Consider the following 8,858-nt stretch of genomic DNA (forward strand, 5'->3'; position numbering starts at 1 on the left):
GAGAATTGCTTAAGCCCCAGAGTCGGAGGTTGCTGTGAGCTGTGATGCCACAGCACTCTACTCAGGCTGACAGCTTGAGACTCTGTCAAAAAAAAAAAAAAAAAGTTCATTTAGCTACAATTTCCCATTTTCCCCTATGTATATAACTTTAGGGACTACTTTTGGGACACCCTGTACTGCCTGACTTGAGGTGCTTCTGATCTTGCCACTATTACTTACTGAGTACAGAAAGTTGAATTAGTAGCTTCAATCCCATTTCCTGTTACCAGACATTTCCAGGACAGGAAATGGTAGAAATCTTACTAATTGAATAACTAAAACTAGATTTTAAAAGAATAAGACTTTGTTTTCTTTCACAGAAGATTTCTTCCATTTTCTTCTTTCATAGAAAACTTTTCATGGAAGTCTTTAGGATTGGATGAATTACATCCTCATTTTTCTGGGATGTAATTCATCCTATGTGGCTTGCTACTTTTAGGTAATAAAATTCCTAACACTGACTTTTATTTGCCTTTCAAAAAAATTAAAAGAAAAACAAATATTTTCACACATATAATGTAATGAAACAAACAAATTGGGGAGGGGGTGGTGATGATAGGTAACCTGGTAATGGGGGAAATAAAAAAAAACTGAGGAAGTCCATTCGGGTGCAGTGGAAACCACAGCGTGCTTTAGTTTCCCAAATTACCAGAGACGGAGCGTCCTGCAGTATCCAGGCAACCAATGACGCACTCACATCCCACCTCCCCCACTCCCGCCTACCCCTCCCCATTTATAGGCACAGGACGCATAACGGGAAGCATCAAAGAGGACATAAGGAGCCTTGGATGTTAAGGAGTCTGAGCAATAAAGGGAAACGGTGACTCACACTGACAGACTGGTTTATGGAATCTGGGAGGTGTCGTCCCTATACCCTGGCAGTAACTGGGAGACTCCTGCACAAAGAGAGCACATTTCAGTATTCATGAGGGCTCAGGTCATCACGCTTCAGATATCAAAATGACATGTGAGAAAAGGTGCTCAGCACCTTTAGCTGTCACAGTGAGAAACATTTTATGCCCACTGGAGAGGCTAAAATAAAGACACTAATATCATCAGACGTTGGTGGAGATGTACATATACCAACAGGAACTCTTGTAAGTTGCCTGTGGAGGAATAAAATGCTTATATCTTTGGGAGAATTGTTTCACAGTTTCTTGAAAGTCCAACATACATCTACCCTATGATCCAGCAATTCCATTCTTAGGTATTTAGACAAGAGAAGTAAAAACAGATGTCTACAGTGACTTACACAAGAATATTTACAGCAGCCATATTCATAATAGCCAGTAACCAGAAACAACCCAAATGTCATCCAAAATGCAGCACAGTCAAATTGTGGAATAATACTCAACAATGGAAAGAGAATGAGTTACTAATATTCACAACATGTATAAATACCTAAATATGACACTGATATATGATCTCATGTGAAATCTAATTTCTTTTTTTTTTTTTTGAGACAGAGCCTCAAGCTGTCCCCCTGGGTAGAGTGCCCTGGCATAGCTCACAGCAACCTCCAACTCCTGGGCTCAAGTGAGTCTCCTGCCTCTGCCTCCCAAGTTGCTGGGACCACAGGCACCCGCCACAACGCCCGGCTATTTTTTGGTTGCAGCCATCATTGTTGTTTGGCGGGCCCGGGCTGGATTCGAACCCGCCACTTTAGGTGTATGTGGCTGGCGCCTTAGCCACTTGAGCCACAGGCGCCGAGCCATGAAATCTAATTTCTATGGTGATAAAAATCAGCATATAGCTACAGGTGGGGGTAAAGTACCAGAAAGGGTCACAGGTAATTTTCTGGGGCAATGTAAATGTCCTATACATTATTTTGGATGTTGTTACATAGATGTATAAAACTGTTAGAACTTACTAAACTAAACCAAATTACCAGAGAGACAGTAATCCTACCTCAATGAAAAAATTTTGTAATGACTTATGGCCTTACCTATAATCACAGGCCAGTAAGGTTTGATATATTTATCTTATATATCATTTATTTACTAACTAGACTATTAATTCCTATAACAAAAAGTACCTTTCACCTAAAAATGATTTTGAGCAGCATTAAAGAGGTGTGTTAATTTGTTGGTGTTAAGTTTTAAGGTGTAAGTAAACCTATTCAGAATCTCAAGGATTGGCAATTAAATTATTAAAAATTACCCAAAGTGAAAAGATTTGTATGTGGGGGTTGTGGAGAGGTAAAGGGTTAATTTGTTAGCTGCTCCTCCCTCTAGTGGAATTTCCTTTCATTGACAGCTCTGGGAAACTGGGGATAAATACTTAAATAAAACAAATTTAAAAAAGTAAGTAAGATCATATTGATGGGTCATGGTGGCTCATGCCTGTAATCCTAGCCCAATCTTAAAGGATTGCTTGAAATCAGGAGTTCAAGACCAATCTGAACAAGAGGGAGACCATCTCTCTACTAAAAAATAAAAAAATTATCGGAGCATAGTGGTGTGCACCTATAGTCCCAGATACTCGGGAGGCTGAGGCAGGAGGATCACTCAGCCCAGGAGTTTGAGGTTGCAGTGAGCTATGATGATGCCATAGAACTCTACCTGGGGCAACAGAGTAAGACTCTGGCTCAAAAAAAGAAAACAGTATATAAAACTTTATTTTTTTCACTAATATGTCTCAGAAGTCTTTTCATAAGAGTACACATAGATCTATTTTCTTTAACCTATGCAGTCTTTAAACATGTGACTTCTTTGGCCCTTACATATCTTATATCCCAACCAGTATTCATATTGAAGATACTACCTGTTCAGGAAATAATCAATGTCTGTGACCAAATTGATTCTCAAGGGTGTAATAAATACATCAATTTTGCATCTAAAACAAAAGGATCTGGGAGCAGCTTTTGTAGCTCAGGTTCTCTAATGAGGTTCCAGACATAAAGGCATCACGGGGGCTACAAGATCTGCTTCCAAGCGTACTCCTATGATTGTTGGGAGGAGGCTTCAGTCCTCTCTACACAGGCCTGAGAGGCTGCTCATAACACGGCTCCCCCCATGGCAAGCAATCTAAGAAAGAAGAGTACAAATGAGCAAGACAGAAGATTCAGTGTCTTTATTTAATCTCAGGAGGGGGATTCCATTGCAATTACTGTATTTTACAGGCCACACAAACTGATCCTGTGAATGGATCAATTACATAGGGTGCCAGCTTCAGTGGGCAGGGCTCACTGGGAGCCATCCAAGGGGCTGGTTACCACGTAACCCTAGTACCTAAAACAATGAAGAAGCCCCCAAACATCTATTAGACTGACTGAACCAACCAGTGGCTGGCAAATTAATCCAACTGTCATGGTCCAAGACTTTACTTTGATGGCTGGCCAGTTATGTCACCCAAGTTCAGTGGTTTTCAAGTGCCCCAATACCTGGTAGTGTTCACTAGTTGTACTACGGTGACCAAGGAATTGAGAACAAAAATAGGACTGTGTTTGAACTAAACACCAGGCTACCAAATGTGACTGCAGACCTATGAATGACTAACAGCATCTGTGTAAATTACATAGATGTTCTCTTGCTTAATTGCCAATCCTTCCTCATTTAGCATCAGTGTAGACTCCTATCTGGGAGTGGCTGGACACCAGATCTCAGCCTGGCATAGCTCCTACTGACCTTGCTTTGTACTTCTATCCCCACCCCTGCCCCACCAACTCTTGTGTCCCATGCCTGTCCTGGTTGGTCTTCGTCTTCTCAAGTAGTTCTGTCTCTAAAGGTATGTTGGTGACAGAGTGCTGGAATCAGTGTGTTGATTTGAGGCTGTCTCACCAACCACCACAGTTTCTGTCTAGTGCATGTACTGGCCATACCAAAGGCTCTCAGAGCACTTTAAAACACAGTACAGTTTCATGTTTCTGTGCCCTGAATTCTTGTGGGAGTCATTTCTGGGTCCTTTTCTCACCTGGAAAACCCCTTTTCACCTTTCAAATCTCTGCCCAAGCATCAGCTTTTCTAATGAAAGTGCCTTGACTCCCTGGGGACTGCCTCATCCCTGTGGCATACCAGGACAGAGTTAAATCACTCTTTTTTGGATTATTTATTGAAATTTGTGCTTGTCTCACTTTTTAGACCATTTTTAATTACTGAAGGGTAATTACCCACCCCCCAAACTCTGAGCTCACTGAAGGCAGATTCTATCTTTTAACCACCTTTCACCCCTAACGTCTATCCTTTAATAGATACCCAATAAATATTTCACAGGTGAAAGAGGGGACTAAGAGATGCTTATGTGTACACTGCAATGCACTAAGTGAGAAATGCATCTGGTTTTAACTTACAAAACTACAATCCTGTTTATGTCCTGCATTCAGCACATTCCATCCACTTTCCACGGCTCCATCCTCTATGTGCTACCCTAGTTGCTGGGCTACATCAAATGTTGCCTCTGTAACTCCAGGGATCCCTTGCTTATTGCCCATTGAACAGTCCTCAAGCCTTCTCTGTTCTGAAGAGATCATTTTGCTTACAGGGAGAAGCCAGGAAATGTGGCACAGTGATTAAACATGTAGGCTTTGAAATATGTAGATATGGGATTGCCGTGCTAAGTTGGATGAGTCACCTAGCCCCTCTGTGCTAGGTAGAAGGAATGTAATACCTGAACTTAAAGATTATATTGGTCAGGTGTTGGCAGGAAACTGTCATCACCCTAGCTGCTCCAAATGAATAGATTACTTAGAAGAGTTTCAACAAGAGTAAGGGAACAAACAAAAGTTGGTGGGGGATGGCTCCGTGCCGTGGCACAATAGTTATGGTGCCAGCCACATACACTGAGGCTGGCAGGTTCAAACCTGACCCAGGCCAGTTAAACAACAATGACAACTGCAACAAAAAATAGGTGGGTGGTGTTGTACCTGTAGTCCCACGTACTTAGGAGGCTGAGAGAAGAGAATTGCTTAAGCCCAAGAGTTCGAGGTTGCTGTGAGCTGTGATAGCATAGTACTCTACAGAGGGGGACATAGTGAGACTCTGTCTGAAAAAAAAAACAAAGTTGGTGGGGCAGCTAGTGACTAGCAACAGTAGGAAGTCATTATCATCCTTAAGGCTGAAAAAATGAAGGGAGGAAATAATGTTACCTTAGTCCACTGAGATCTGGAATCCTGGAGAAGAAAGGTGGCCTTACAGGTACCTGTGTGAGGGATATAGGCTGGAGAGCTGGAGATGCAGCCCAAAGCATCAAGGGAATAAGGAAGAAATATCCCAGCAGCTCTCTCATGCCTACTCCAATTGCCTGCTGGTATTACCTATTGGTTGAACAGAAATGGCAGTGAAGAGGCAAATTAGTATTGGGAGCTGCAGCCTGTAAGTCTGACTTCTGGGTTCACATAGCAGGTAAGAGATAGCCAGAGGAAGAGTTGAAGGGCCAGAGACTAGCCAGTACAAAGATTAAATGAGAAAAAGAAATGTACTTTCCGTATGACCTGGCACATAGTAAGTGCTCAAGAAATAATAATTGTGGTTACTATTACTACAACTATGGCTGCAACATTAGTGTGCTTTCTGATTATAACTGATGCCATCTTCACACCTCTGAGCAGCAAATCCAGGCCTCTGACTTCACAGTCAGCACCGCCATTTTAGTAATACTCATTTTACTCAGTCTCACAGCTATTTCTCTTGACATCAGGACCTTGATTCCCATCTCTGTTGTCATCAGGCTGAGTTAGGCTGCTTAACTTATCTTCAGGTTTGAAGCAAGAAAAAATAACCTCTAAGGCAATGGTTCTCAACCTGTGGGTCGCGACCCACAGGAACTGTATTAAAGGGCCGCGGCATGAGGAAGGTTGAGAACTACTGCTCTAAGAACTTTTTTTTTTTTTGCAGTTTGGCCAGGGCTGGGTTTGAACCCACTACCTTGGCATATGGGGCGGGTGCCCTACTCACTGAGCCACAGCCGCCACCCTGGAAAGAACTTTTGAGAAAACTATCTATCTAGGTATCAATCCCTTCCCATAAGGTCAACTTAACAAATTTTCTTTTTTCCTTCTTATCTAATGGACTGAGACTAAATGGCCATGCTAATGACAGCTGTCTTGCGTTCCAACGGCTAGTGCCCTGCCATAAAATACACATGCTCATTAGGCCCTTGCCACTATTCAGTTTGCTGCTGTCTTTGCTCTCATCCCTGTCACTAGACCAAGGTCTCAGAATCTGATGCTGCCCGGCCCTGTTACCATCTCTCTATTCACCACTCAAATTGTCAATGCCGTTCTTTTCCTTCCCTCACTTTTCCTTTTTCCTAGGTCTCTTGTCATGTTTCCCGTTCTTCTCAGTGTTTGTAATAGCAAGGCTAGTCTCTTAGGCAACAATGCCAGCCGATCAAACAGTTCCTATCCTTGAAGGAGACAAACTGATTAATCACTGCAGATGAGATAAAATCTTTGGCTCTTTGATTCTTCTTGGCTGTGTTGTTGAGTAGCCAGGGTTTGAGGTTTCTGAAGGCTAAATGTGATCACTAACCTCCTCACGTAGTAAGTTTGGTTGAACACGTGCTGCAGGTGGAAAGTCGGTGAATTGGATACGGTTTAGAAAAGCAGAGAGAGCTTGTGGCTCCAGGGCACAGTCGTGTGGAACACTCTCTCCCCACCCCACCCCACTGTTGCCCCTTTGGGTGGAGGCAGGAAGATGTATTAAGAATAAATATCCAGTCATTGTGGAGCCTGGTTCCTAATTCTCACAAATAGCATAGTTCTTGGTGGGCCAAGAGAACACTTCTCTCCTAAACATTAGGAGCTTCTAGGAGTCAAAGGTTTGAATGGACACCATTTATGAACCTAAATATTGACTAAATAACAGAGCCTAAATTGTGTGCTTATTATATGTACATTGAATAATCATTTAGTGGCACATAGAGTCCATCGATTTCATCATTCTTAATGCATTCATTTTGAAGACTTGTAATTTGAGATCTATTTAGAAAACAATGTTGTATATTACTGGAATTCAACCCAGGGTATAAACTGCATTGTCTTAAGAACTGGACAGATAAGATTTAATAGGATTAAGTTTGGCTTTCAAAGTAAACTCTAAAAGTCAATTCTGATGCCACTAAGACATTTTCACTTACTCAGCTTGTCTAGGAAGTTAAGGCACATTGCATCAGCTTTAATAGAATTCAGCTTTTGAAGGTCTGAAAAATTCTATAATGAACAGCAATTGTTTCATTATTTAAGAAAAGGTCAGAATTAAGTATGTCAACACAGTCACCTAGACGCGCTTGCTATACTCAAGAACAAAACTAACAATCAGGCATATGTTTAGTGAATAAGAAAGCTCATCCTTCTATTAAGTGTTAACCTTTTTTTTTTTTTTTTTTTTTTTGAGACAGAGCCTCAAGCTGTCCCCCTGGGCAGAGTGCCGTGGCATTACAGCTCACAGCAACCTCCAACTCCTGGGCTCAAGCGAGTCTCCTGCCTCCGCCTCCCAAGTAGCTGGGACCACAGGCGCCCGCCACAACGCCCGGCCATTTTTTGGCTGCAGCCGTCATTGTTGTTTGGCGGGTCCGGGCTGGGGATTCGAACCCGCCACCTTAGGTGTACGTGGCTGGCGCCTTAGCCGGTTGAACTATAGGCGCCGAGCCAACCTTTTTTTTTTGAGAGAGAGCAAGCCTCAAGCTATCGCCCTGGGTGAAGTGCCATGGCATCACAGCTCACAGCAACCTCCAACTCCTGGGCTCAAGCGATTCTCCTGCCTCTGCCTCCCAAGTACAGGCGCCTGCTACAACGCCCGGCTATTTTTTGGTTGCAGCTGTCATTGTTGCCTGGCGGGTCTGGGCTGGATTCGAACCTGCCAGCTTAGGTGCATATGGCTGGCACCATAGCTGCTTGAGCCACAGGCACCAAGCCTTAATTAGTGTTAACCTAATAGAAACAAAAACTCTTAAGTCACCTCATCCTAGTCTTAAAAATTTAACAGTCAGTATTTCATCTTCTTCCTTTCTCATCTCTAATCACAGCTATGGCCGATGCAGTGATAAACCAAGACCAACTAATCTGCCTTCTTCTCACAGGACAGTCATTAGCACAATCATTTAATGAGCTTACTAAATCCAACAAAGTTCTCAGTGGGAGAGGTACAGAAAGGTCAACAGCAAGGAACCATCCCCTAACCCTGCCAAACATTTCACTATGAAAATGTTCCGTCTTAAGGACTTTAAGGTAGAAAACAGGAAACTCACCTGTAATCCTATGTATAAAGTTAAAAATACACCTTAACCAAACAGTATTCCTGGGAATTGTTAATTAATCTTAAAATTATCTTAAAAATGAGGAGGAGATGGGGAGACTGACAATGTCCATCAACAGAGAAAGAATAAATTGTGATCTATTCAAACACTGGAATGCTACTTGGTAATAAGGAATAGACTGAACACACTTTCAACATAAATGAATCTCAAAAAAATTGAGTGTAAGTTAGATACAAGAGTACATGTATGATTTCATTTGTATGAATTTCTAGAACAAGCAACACTAATCTACAGAGATAGAAATCAGGAAAAATAGTTACGCAGGGCAGGGTTAACTGGGAAGTGGCATGAGGAAATGTTCTGAAGTAATGGAAAAATTCTATATTTTTATAGGTGTGGAGATTACCAAATCTCACATTAAAATTTAAAATCTGTGCATTTCATTAAATGTAAATCATACCTCAGTGGAAAATATGTTTAAGTATTAATACATGTATCTATTGGATCCTAAAGTAAAATAAAGTCTACCAGTCTTAGAAAGCATCTAATGGGCTCGGCGCCTGTGGCTTAAGCGGCTAAGGTGCCAGCTACATACACCTAAGGTGGCAGGTTCGAATCCCCAGCCC

Source organism: Otolemur garnettii, unplaced genomic scaffold, assembly GCF_000181295.1.
Source record: "Otolemur garnettii isolate 467f Iridium unplaced genomic scaffold, OtoGar3 scaffold00004, whole genome shotgun sequence".
Classification (NCBI taxonomy): Eukaryota; Metazoa; Chordata; class Mammalia; order Primates; family Galagidae; genus Otolemur; species Otolemur garnettii.